At 35.6% G+C, this 13,507-nt stretch overlaps 1 pseudogene; it reads left to right on the top strand.

Annotated features, from left to right (window-relative positions):
* The first annotated feature begins 12,574 nt into the window (after positions 1–12,574).
* On the top strand, positions 12,575–13,120 carry LOC150011607 (succinate dehydrogenase [ubiquinone] cytochrome b small subunit, mitochondrial pseudogene; annotated as a pseudogene).
* Positions 13,121–13,507: the final 387 nt, after the last annotated feature.

Raw genomic sequence — 13,507 nt, 5'->3', positions numbered from 1 at the left:
AACTACAGACACAAAAATCTATTTCTCTAGTGAATTTTTCTATTTGGATAAATCAAAACCATATCAAATTCAAAATTTCCACCACTGAAATCATTACTTGATACAAATTACAAAGAAACATTCTGAAAATAAAACATCTATATGCCTGGAAGAGAACATGGAAATGTGTCTAAGCGAAATGTTAAAGGAAGAATTGTCAGTATCCAGAATTTAACGTAAATTTTCTAGCTGTAAAAAAAAAGTGAAAGATATACAATGCAAAATAACAAGGCACCATTAGCAATTGAGGTAATTTGATTATGATTAAAGCATAAACATGAAGAAAATGAAAAATAGTTTCAAAATGGCATTGGTTTTCTCACTATTCCTCAAATAAATGAGGCACAATCCAGTTGCAGAGCCTTTACACACGTATTTATCATGGGTGAATGTGTAATATTTTATTATAAGCATTTACTGGTTTATCTCTCTTCATTGCAAATAAACAGCTCTTTGAAGGCAAGGGTGATATTTGGTTGATTGGGAAACCTGATAAGAACTAAGAAACAAGTTACTTCCCTCTACTTTCTGTTACATGTCATCTATTTGAGAAACCTTGAGAAAAAGTGACATATAAATCAGATGTTTAAACACAAATAGAAATTAACTAGATAAAGGGTAAAGAATAGCAGAGATACAGTTTTATAGTTAGGAAATATAATTTTTTAATTTGCTTTTATTTTAAATGGAATGTGTAGATTTTTTAAAGGATCACATTAACAGCTACTATAAAAAGAACATCCCTATCACTTTTTATCTCAATGGGCTATTAACGTGAAGGTTAATTGTGAGTAAAATGACAATTTGTTGATAAAAGCACAGAAAATTATAAATCAACCTAGACAAGTAGAGAATATATAAAATTTAAATTTGGAGATTCTGAATTCTTGCTTATTTCTGAAGAAAATGAGGTCAAAAATGCCATTGCATTAGTTCTGTTGCCCTTGCTTTGAGTAGTCAGTAATAATATGAGGAACACATAGCACAAGTATCTCAGCACACAAGGACAGTACAAAGCATAGCTTAAGAGAATAGCACTGCCTACTGCCAGTAAATGTGAGCATTCAGCCATGATCCAATTATCTTTTAAGCTCTGCTTAAATCTACTTTTACCTTCATGTGGACATAATTATTTTTCCTCCAAATCTGTACCATTTGTTAGGGATATAAAATTGGTCCAATCCAGTATTCCTACAATTGTTTTTCTACCAGGAAGAGAGCTGAGATATATATATTAGACATATTGTTAACAACAAACAACACCAGATGTTTGACCTTGGTCCTTGAGTTTTAGCTAAAAAAGAATTCAGGACCAAAACTCAAATACAAACAAAATTTTAATTAGAAAGTCATAGAGGTAGAAGTGAGCTGTGGAAGAAGTGAGCAAGCTAGGCTGTATGGGCTCAGAAAACAAGTTACAGAGACAAAGGAAGGGCCCTTGGTGCTCAGGAGAACTAAAGCAAAGGTACACACCTTGAGGAAAGGAAGGGGGAAGAAAGGTTCAGGAGAGAGAGAGAGAGGACAGGGTGAGCAAAGATGAGGGTGGGGAAAAGCAAGGTGAGGGCATGCTCTAGAGAGAGTGTGAGGCGCTGAATCCTTTGTCTTGAGGGTTTTTACATGGAGGTCTCAGGGGAGGATCCCAATAGAATAATCATCAGCTTACTAGGTGTGTCTCCTCAAGGCTATGGTCTTTACTGATTAGGTCAGTGCCAGGGCAAGGTATCATTATTCATTGCAGCCAGACCTTGCCTGGACTTAATGCTTTTCTGGATCTGTGGCTGAAATGCCACTAAGGCCTACATGTTATCTCTAGGGCTTAATGCTTATGGGAGTGGTCGTGCAAGGGCTTGTATGGGACTCATATGAGACTATTCTCTGGCCTCGTAGTTCCTCCTCTAATGGGGTATAAACCACATGACTAGCAACATGCCAGGGGAGGAAAGGTCAGTGATATGAAAGTTCAGGATAGCTCAGTTGGTTAGAGCATCATCCTGATGCATCAAGGTTGCAGATTTGATCTCTGGTCAGGACACATACAAGAAGCAACCAATGAATGTGGAAATAAGTGGAACAACAAATCAATGTTCTTTTCTCTCTCTCTCCCCCCCCCTTTTCTTCACTAAAAATCAATCAATCAATCAATAAAACCTTTAAACCTTATAACCAGCAATATTCTAGGGGAGAAAAGGCCACCTTGGGGGTGAGGTTCCAGCCCAGTTTTGCCTATTGCTAGGTACTTGGGGCTTTCCACCCTGGTGACCCTCCATACCTGGCTTATCATTCTTACTCTGTTCAGGTCTGTCTAACTGCCTACTATATCAATATGTCATATGTTTCAGATAGGTATGTATAGCAATTTTTTATATATATAATTGTAACAAGCTAGAGAAGCTGCTTGCCCTACTTTCCCAGTTTACCTGAATGCCTGAAATTATTTTTCTATGTTGCTATTGCTCTTTATAATTCTATCATACACTCTAGGTTAAGTAGGTAGTTCTAATACTATCAAGAATTCCTTTGTTGACTAATAGATGTCTAATATGAACTCAAAGAATAAGACAGTTCAGGTCAGTTAGAAAAGGAAAAAGAGACTGCAGTGCTTCATTTGAATTATAGACTTGAAAATGATATGAGAGATTGGAGTTCTCCATGTGTTTCACAGTTTTTTGTAAAGGAGGTTTGGTAGAGGTCAGCAGAATTGATGGGCAATGCAGGGTTGTGAGAGGTAAGATTCCTCCGCCTAGGATTCCTTCTTTTTCTCTGAGAGTCCTCTCCTATTTAAGTCCTCTCCCATTTTAAATTCTCTAACACCTTGCATTACAGTTTGAACATCAATCTCTTCTCCATTACAAATGGTCTGACTTCTTCTTACCTCTCTACTTTATCTCCACTCACTCAGTTCTTTTGCTTAATATCTACCAGCTACATTGGCCTTGATTTTGTATCTCAAATGTGTCCAACTCAGTGGCTGCTTATTTTTTCTAGAAGGTTCTTCTGCTCAAGCTTTATATAATTGTATTTCTATGATTTTTCAAAGCTAATATTAAATGTCACCTCTCAGAGAAGACTTTGTGATGACATGACTGAACAGAGGTGCACAGACTCCACATGTTGCAGCACAGCTACTGCTCTGAGACCATCAATTGAAACCCTGCTGACCCTACTAACACTCTGACCAGTCTTCTGTTTAGCTCTTTTCCATTTCTCCTTGCTCCCTTCAAGATCACACTAAAGTATATCAGCAACAATTTCTGCAACGTTAGATGCCAATTAGTTGGATTATTTTCCCAATGTTCAATTTAATGTTCCAGTCCAAAATCCAGAAGTCATTCACCATTCTTTTCTTTCTCTTCCTTACCTATCTACTCCATTAGGAATTGCTATTAACCACTCCTCCAAGTTATAGAATGCATCATAGGGCTACCACTCTGATCAAAGCTATCATTAACTTTTCGTAAGCCTCAAGCAATAACCTGTTAATTGGTCTCCCTCCTTCCACTCCCAGCTATATGCTAAATCATCCAGAGTGATCATTTAGATGCAGGAATCAGTTTAGATCACTTGCCCATTAAATACTCTCTAATGACTTTGTACTACAGTTTGAACATCCAGCTCTTTCCATTACAAATGATCTGGCTACTCCCTACCTCTCTGACCTCATCTCAAACCACTCAGGTTTTTGCTGGCCTTGACTCAGTTCCTCAAACGTGCCAAACTCAGCCCCTGTTCCTTTTTCCTAAAAGGCTCTTTCTTTTCCTGATCCTTCATATGATTAGCCTTCTATGAGTTCCCAAGTCTAATTTTCAATGTCATCTCTCAGAGAAGACTTCTGTGACAACACTCCTAAAATACAATCTTTAAACCAGATTCTCTATTACATCGGGGAGGAGGGGCAAAAACAGAATTTATTTATTAAAAAATGGGAATTTGTTCTTACATGTGTAAACTTCAGTCACCTTCAAAGCACTCTCCAATTGATACAATACATCTATCAAGACCTTTTTTTTCATTGCTCAAAACAGTTTAGAACTTGTCAGTTTTGATGTCTTTTAGTGCTTCTGCCATTTTTTGTTTCACCTCTTTCACATCTACAAAATATTTCCCTTTGAGAATCTTTTTCATCCAGAAAAACAATAAAATGTCATTCAGGGTAATATCAGGTAAATAGGGAGGGTGAAGCATGGGAGCCATGCTGTTGTTGGTCAAAAACTGCTGAACTCTCAGAGCCATGTGGGCAGGTGCACTCATAAATCACCCATCATGAAATGGGCAAACAGGTTGAAAGAGTCTTCCAAAAAATTTTACTGAGGCCTAACACAGCCTCTCACTTGAATGCCAGCTGGTACACTGAAACAGATGGGTGGCTAGAACACTAGCCTAGCAGGAGAAACCTGTACTTCAAGGAGCCTGCCCTCCAAAAGATAATTCAGTTATGGGGGGTGTCCTTCTTCATATATCATAATGTACTTTTCTCTTCATAGCACTTTACTGTAGGGAATAATATTCGGTATTTAAATGTTTATTTATATGTGTTATTTTTCTCCCTGTTGATTGTGTGCTACATGAGTACAAAGACCTGGTTTTAGTCACTGCTGTCTCCACAGTACTAGAACAGGCCATAGCACATGATACCAGCTCAACAAATATTTCAGAATAAATAAATAATAATGACACATGTCTACTTTTTTAAATATCCATGGCAGACAGTAAAGTAATCAATGAACACTGTTGTTGGGCGCTTGCACAGTCACAGACTGACAGCTCCCTCTGCATGCCCTGTCCTGTAGAGTTGTCCATCTGGACTCTCCAGAGCAGGCTGCTTAGTTTTGCTCCTTAGGCAGCTGGTGGGCTCAAGAGAGCTAATACTCCAAATGCAGACAGCCCACCCAAGAAAAGCTTTCTGATGCTTTCATACTAAAAATGAAAAACAAACAAACAAAAAAATGATGTCTTGTTCACTAATAGTGATAATTTACTAATCCCTTTAAATAAGCAAAATAACCTCATAATTTTTGTTTGTGTACCAAAACTTTCACTCCACTCACACACTAAATGTCTCTGAATTTAGAGTAGGCATAAGATTTACTTTGGGAAAGGGAAGAAGAAAGAGCTGAAGAGCTATTCAATTTAAGCATAACCTGACCAGATTGAACAACAGGATCACAAGATTGAGTCCAGAGATACTAACTCTAACTTGTTTCTGTTATATATTTATGAAAACCATTTCTTGAAACATGCTAACTTATTCATAGAAAGAAGGTGTTCTACATGTATTAATGACACATGGACATGGACAACGGGGTGGGGAATGACTGTGGGGGAACGGGTGGGTTGGGTTGGGGGGAGCAATGGGGGAAAATGGGACAACTGTAATTGAAAAACAATAAAAAATAAAAATAAATTAAAAAAAAAACACCTTAAATAAAGTTCTGTTAGCACACACACAAAAAGAAAGATGATGTTCTAGAAAAATAAAATAATATTGCTCTGCTACAAAGACATGAATATTTTCAGAAGAACACAAACCTGCAGATGGAGAGACCTGTCTTGCTAGGCCAGTACATACAGCAGATTTGTCATGTATTTTCTAATACAATTTCAATTTTTTTAAATTATTTTGGCCAAATAGACATAACATGAAATTTAACATCTTAACCATTTTTAAGTACATGGTTCATGATATTAAGTATTTCAGACTGTTGTGCCACCATCACCACCACTACATCATGCAAATAGAAGTTCTCTATCCATTAAACACTAATTCTCCAGCCCCACTCCCCACTGTGACCAGCAACCACCATTCTACTTTGTCTCTGAGTTTGACTACTCTTGTGCCTCACAAAGGGGAATCATATACCATCTGACTTGTTTTTCTGAGCATAATGACATCAAGTTTCATCCATGTTGTAGCATGAGACAGAATTCTCCCTTTCAAATTTATTTTTCAATTACAGTTGACATATAATAGTATATTAGTTTCAGTTGTACAATATAGTGATTAGACATTTATGTACCTTATGAAGTGATTACCCTGATAAGTCTAGAATCCATCTGGCACCATATATACTTAGTACAATACATCCCCATGGCTATTTTTATAACTGGCAATTTGTACTTCTTAAGCCCTTTTACCTTGTTTTACACATCTCCCCAACTGCCTTCCCATCTGGGTCCATCCCAGTAATTCTTAAACAGAATTCTTAAATATCCACAACCTAGTAGGAAGTAATATCAAATCACATCCTAAAGACATTTTTAGTAAGTACGTTTCATAACTATATTAATTCTAATTCTGTACTACGTGCATTGTAAGCCTGAGCAAATAAAAACACTGATAATATTTTTGGGAGTTAGGGTTTGTAATGTGAAAGAGGGAAATGCAAATATGGAATGGGGGAAAGGCAAAGAGTAGCCTTGTGGTATAGAATTGAAATTAGAAATATCATTATAAATTTATGATTTCTGTCTGTTGATCCTAGAACCAATGATATCCTTGCAGCAATCTAGGACAAGATGTGGCATACAAAACACAAGGATTCAAACACAGAAGAGAAACACTGGAGATTTCTAGGGTCAGTCAAAAGAAGGATGAGGAAGTCAGATGCGCAATTTGCTAAGGTAGTACTTAGTCCTGCTCAGAGTCAGGCAACAAAAGAACTCAGAAAGAATACTTTTCCAAAAAAGGTATTATGTAAATATAACAAAAATATATCCTCTAAATATAATGTGTGTATACATACATATATATATATATATATATATACATATAAATGTATCAAAAGTGCATAAAATATTTATTGCAGGAGAAAAAAATGTTCAGCTAGGGAAATAGCATCATAGAACACAAGCTTACACTTTGTGATAATTTTGGATAAATGGTTTTACAAGAAGAGGGAAAGAGTGTGGAAGGAAACTATTAGAATCTGATCTTCATCTTTTGATCTTTAAAAGTTTTGAAAATGACATCCAGACAATAAGTGATTTTCAGAATAAGCATACAATTTATGATTGTGGACATAAATACCAGAAACAGTTATAAAAGAGTTAAAAGTGTTTGTCTCAAGGAAAAAATATTTTGGAAGTGAGAAAAGGATCAAGCAGGGAACATTTATTTATGGTTTGTGTTATAACTTTTTAAAAGGTTGCATTTATATTAGAACATTGTTTCTGAAATGGTGAACTATTTGAGGAGTTAGGTTAAAGACTATTTCAGGATAATCTGGTGGTCTCATTTTAGAAATACTTTCTTGGGATGATACTCTAGGTCTTTCCTTTGTCCTTTGTCTATTATGCCCAAGTTTTTGTCTGCCAGCCCACTTCCTTTGCTATGACTCAATCACTGTGGATCAGAAAGCATATTTATTATTTTGTCTTCTCGCTTCTTATCCTAGCTAAATAAACACAGCACTGGAGATTTGTTGGGTATTTAGTGCTAATAACTATAATGTAACAGGTATAAAAAGTCATAGCATAATCCACTTTTGCATTTATTTGCAAGGACAAAAGAAACAGAATTTTAGAAAAGCAGGTCTCATAAAGTATACCACTTATGTATCCTTCTAAGAGGAAAAAATTACAAAGATGCACATCTGGTGCTCAAAAAGTGGATTAATGTAAAGAAATCCAGAAAAGAGAAATCAAGGCTAAAACAGAGATTTCAGACAGGAGGGAAAGGTAGAAAGATCAAGTATATCACTTATTGGTTTGCAACCTTACATCACTGGTTGGGAAGCAAACTCAGAAACTTCCTAGGTGAAATCTTCAACTGCCTTCCACCCCCACATGCAGGGGGCATGGAGAAATAGAAGGGGAAGGCAGCCCATTCCTGAATGGTAGGTGGTAGTTTTACTAAGCAAGGAAATTTATATGAAAAGCTTGTCTTGGGTGACCACAAGAAGAGCAGATCTCCCTGCCTGCACTCACCATAATCTTAAAAATTTATATAAAGGCCTTAACTGGGTTCAGTCACATATTGAGCCATATGTCCTCAACAACGCAATCCTCTCTCAAAGATATGTCCTTAGAAACCTGACTGCTGTTGTGGGAACAGTCGACTGAAGGTGCATCCCAAGGACAGGAGTAGGGATAAGGAGCATCCGATTGGCCGGGTCCGACTCGAAAGTCAACTGGCAGTCGTGTTTGCTCAGTGATCTCCTCCAACCTCGCCTTAGGGCCACAATATTAGAAACTCTAGAATATGTAAGTATCAAAGTATAATTATAATCTGAAAAGGTATCTTCAATTTTATATTATTTTATTTGTTTTTAATCATAATATTCCACTTATTTTGAAAAATTAAACATTTTCTGTTCCTCAAAACTATACCTAGATAATAAATTTTTTAAAGAAGGAAAAAAAACTTATAAAATGCTTCACAGTGAGCAACAAAAAGTATCTGGATTAGAAGTATCATATAATAGCAACAAAAGTAGCAGAACTCAGTGGCTTTAAACATTGAGAATTAACAGCCGAAAAACAGTGTCAAAGTGTAGGCAACCACCAAAAGAATAAAACAAGATGTAAATTATCCAAATCTTTAGTAGAATCTTCCAGGAAAAGAAGATAGAATAATAAATTCATAGCTCATTCAATATTCTTCCATTTAAGCTTGTCTTGTCTTGGATTTACTTTGAGGCTTTGTTAAATAGTTAAGCTAAAACTTTCAAAGAAAATAAAATATAGCAAAGCCAAGCAACTTCACATAAAGGAACAATGAGCTCTCACATTCAACTAGTCTCTACATGCCAGGTTCCTTTTGAGGCAGAATTTTATCACAAATCTTTAAGATAGGCATCATTATCCCCGTTTTCACACATGAGGATACTGAAACTCAGAGAAAGCAAATAGCTTGCCAAAGGTCATAAATCTAATGAGTGTCAGGGTTGTGGTTCAAATCCAGATATTTGGACTCCAATTTCACCATTCTCTCAATTACTTCCTGTCTCTTCACTACAGCTTGACTAAGTTCAACAGTGCTCAAGGTCAGCAAGTCAACAATCACTTTTTCTTTCTTCCTTTATTGTGCTGACTTTTCTGTTCTCATCTTATTTGTAAAGAATCAAATCAACACAATAACATGTGCCTTATATTGATAAGTAGGATGTCCCCACTTTCAAGATGGAGTAGCACAAATTTGTGTTTTATCAGGCTTCAGGCATCAATATCAATAAAAGTAAAAAAGGAGGGCAACTCCAGCTGCTTCTAAATTTCCCTTACATTCCAGGAGCAGTGTCAAGTGAAATTTTGCAGCTTAAACTAAGGGAAAAGAAAAAGAAAAACAAGAGAGAAATTGTATATTCAATTAAATAAGCATACACTCACAAACTTTTCAATTACTTTTAACTATTCCCATTGGTAGCCTACTAATTTGCCATTTATATAAATTTTGTATTGTTTCCCAAACTATGAGAACACAGCACACATCCACTTTCCTCTCAAAAAGTAAAAAAAGAAAACAAAAACAAAAAACAAAACTGTTAAACTATCAGTACATAGGAGTTTCTCTAGGTAAACTCCAAGTTGCTGTGCAACCATTCATTGCTTATGATGGAACAGGAGAACAATGCTACTTTAATAGACTCACCCATTCTCCCTGCCATTCATTCAATAACCATCTTAAATAGAAGGTTAGGTTATTTGGACAAAACAGGTGCTTGAAGAATTGCAGTTAAGTTTTTCTTTGGAGAACATTAATTCTAAATTCTACTGTGGACTCTAAACCAAAAAAATTACATTTGTATATCATCCACTTATTATATCGGACAATTCAAAATCCAAAAAATTACCATGGCCTAAGAGGAAAGGTACATTGATTCACAGTCAAGTGATTATATATAATATCTAAGCAGACAAATGGTAGTGAGGTAGCCCTGTTTTTTTAATGCTCTTCCACTTATATGCTACAGTGTTTACATTTTCAGAAAATGCATGTGTTTCCCAAGTCACACATCTATTTATTCAACAGTATAGCAATGTAAATAATTCTTTGTGTGTATGCGCTAGGAAAAGTATATAGATGAGGATACCTACATGAACACATGTGAAAACCATGCCATTATAACTTCATCCACTTTTGTAACTTTTTAAGTGTTGAAGAGTCTATTTTATCTCTTTGCCTATGAAAATGAGGCAAAGAGAAGCTAAACTGATAATTAACAACAGTTCTTAGCCTTATTGCAAAAGACTGACTAACTAGTACAATATTGTTCCCTTTTAAGTTTTCTTTTGTGTTCATAATTACCAAATGAGAGAGGCCATAATGTAATAATTTCAAAAACTAAATCCCGGTTTTAATGGAATAAAAGATGCTTTCATAAATTCTTTGTGAGAAATACATTTTAAAACACAGTCTATCCTAAATCCTAACATTTACAACCTCTACAACTAACTGCCACTTCATCCCAAAGACAGTCAAGTCTGGCTTTATAACTAATCCTGGCTTCCTGCCTCCTCTTGGCCTTCTACCCTCATTTTGTCACTCAGCAGAAGAAAGAATGATACTTTTATATTGTAAATAGATCATGTCACCACTATGTGTAAAAATCTCGTAATAACTTTCCTGCTCTAGAAAGAAAGAATAAACTTTTTCCCATGTCTTGAAAGACCATAAGTTACCTGGCCCAGTCTATCTCTAGATGAATTCAAGAAAAGATACACATGATCAGACATAGGGTGTAGGCAATAGAATGTTCCCAGGAAACAGACCTGTGGAAGAAATCGGGGTTGCAATTTTGATAGTAAATTTGAGTCTCTGAGACTAGAAAGAAAAAGGGATGGGCATATGCAGGTTCAAAACATAAAAGAAAAAAACCTTTATATATACATATAACTGAAATGAAGGTATATTGTATGTGTTGGTTAAAGAAAAACTAGTTGTTTTGCTTACAATTATTTCTCTTTGCATAATTTCAATACGAATATTCTTGGTCATGCTGAGCTGAAAGAAAAAAAATTATTCACTTCACTTTCATTGAAAGAATTGAGAAGAGTTCTGGTGTCCTTTCTACACTTGTATTTTCTGTGGATTTGGTTTTTAGTAAAAGTTGATTATAAATAAATAAATACTTAAAAAATAAAGGAAAATATTCCACAAAACTATATACCAAAATATAGAAATTAAAATATTAGTTGAACAACTTTAGGAAATTTAAATATATTTAGGAAGTCCACAAGAGTCCAATTAGTACAAGATGCAAACTTCTGCACAGTGTAAAAATATTTTTCTTTAACTAAGTTGAACACATTTATCTAATTTCTAGTTGAAAATATAAGTGATAAGGGACTTTTTCATCTTAAGATTTCTCACAATTGTAATGAATAGAAAAGTCTTTATATTGAATCCAGTACCTCTTAATAATTTTCAATAACTGATTCTAAATTTATCCTCTTGAACAATATAGAATAAACCTAATTTCTCTTCTACCTAACATTGCTCTATATATTTAAATACAGCTGGCATTTCTCTTGCATATTCTCTCTTCTACAGTCTGAGCATTCTTAGGCTCTTAAATGCTTTCTCACATTAGATGGTTACCATTCCTTTACCATATCACTTTAATTTCCTTGGCAATATCATTATTTTCAGCTGTTTCTATGAAAATTTTACACCACTTACTAAATATAATAATACTCTGGATATACAATGACCTCTGAAGATTAAAATTAATTTGCCTTTCTCAGTCTATACAATAGGTTTAATGTTCATGAGATAATTATAATAATCTCTGGTCAATTAAAACTTCCTGACTTCTTTTTCACATAAACTTCCTTGAAGCCAAGTACCTCAGCTCTGCTCTATACCTTATTTTTTTAATTAAACATTTTTTATTTTTATTCAAACACAAAACTGTAATCTTCCTTAAATATAACATTGTTAGTTGCAGCCTTTTGTAATGTTGAGTTCTTGGACCGTTCTCTGGTATCTTGAGTGTATTATCAATTCTATGCATTACCCTTCTCTCCCAGTTTTGTGTGATTAGCAGATTTGGCAAGAGAGCTTGTTCTCTCTGTTTTTGGTACAGTATTAAAGAAGACCACCTAAGTATAGCTTATTAGAAAATACTTCTTTTTTTAAGTTCATCTATTTTAAAAATTCTATGTGTATTTTCATTTATTATACATTTATCTGGGAATATTTCTCAACAATAATTTGAGACATTTACATAAATATTTCAATGCAAGTGATACACAATGTATATAATTTCCCTGATTTAGAGCAATCTATATATCCCAACCCCCTTAAAAGAGCATAATTTAGGTTTATTTATACTTGAGAACCCATTTTCTAGGTAAAAAACACTTTTTTTTCTAAGTTTTTACAAAGCAATTGTCATGAATTTTCTATTCTTTTGCTGGATGTCTTGATCCAGCCTAATAATTTTATTATTAGCCAGACAGTCCGTGTGTGTGTGTGTGTGTGTGTGTGTGTGTGTGCGCGCGCGCGCGCGCGCGCGTGCACATGCTTGTGTAGATTATAGAATTGTTTAAATTTACTCAGACTTTTAAAACATTATGCTTCGGAGTCTTAAGGAGTGAGATGGCGAATATCTGGAGGCTGAGTGTCCTCTGTGGTGCCCCAGGAGGCTGAGCTCTCTTCCTCTGAACCCCAGTGGTCGGACCTGCTCAAATCTCAGCATTTCTCCAAGGACCAACCTATGCCAGAACGGTGTGGAATGCAGCACATTCACCTATCACCCAGCCACCACTCTGGTTCCAAAGTTGCATCTCTCCACTGGACTGGTAAGAGGGTTGTCAGTGTTTTGCTCCTGGGTCTACTTCCAGATGCTTATTTGAATCCTTCTTCTATGATGGACTATTCCCTGGCTGCAGTCCTCACTCTCCATCGTCACTGGGGCCTTGGACAAGTTGTTACTGACTACGCCCATGGAGATGCATTGCAGAAAGCTGCCAAGGCAGGCCTTGGCACTGTCAGCTTTTACTTTTGCTTGGCTTTGTTATTTCAACTATCATGATGTGGGCATCTGTAAAGCTGTTGCCATGCTGTGGAAGCTCTGACCTTTTTGACTTAATACTTTGAGAATTGATTCTACACCTCTTTGCCTCTGCTCTGTCATGCCATTCAACTCACAATAAGAAGGAAATAACAGATAAGTTCATAGGTGAGATAAACCTCTTCTTCTGATCACCTGGTTAGTTTTGGAATTTAATCTATGTGGCAAAGGTTTGAAAGGAATTGTATCCAAGAAATTGTGAGCCTGAATTCCATATTCTGGTGAGTTACTGAGGTTGTCTTCCAGCTTCCCACAAGATTCACAGTGTAACTGAACATTATATATGAGCTTCTGCATTTTAATTTATCAAACTCTTAAAGGGAATTCAGCTTTATTACTCTCAATACCTGATCAAACTTCTATATTTACCCTGGGAAAGATGGAGGAAAGGAAAACTATTCATTCATAAGTAAAGACTGTAGAAAGTTAGGCAGCACTTACTGTTTGAAAACTTCCCC

Source organism: Furipterus horrens, unplaced genomic scaffold (assembly GCF_987537825.1).
Source record: "Furipterus horrens unplaced genomic scaffold, mFurHor1.1.pri manual_scaffold_4, whole genome shotgun sequence".
Taxonomy (NCBI): Eukaryota; Metazoa; Chordata; class Mammalia; order Chiroptera; family Furipteridae; genus Furipterus; species Furipterus horrens.
Note: the sequence above shows the minus strand (reverse complement) of the source record. Positions and strands in the feature narration are given on the sequence as shown.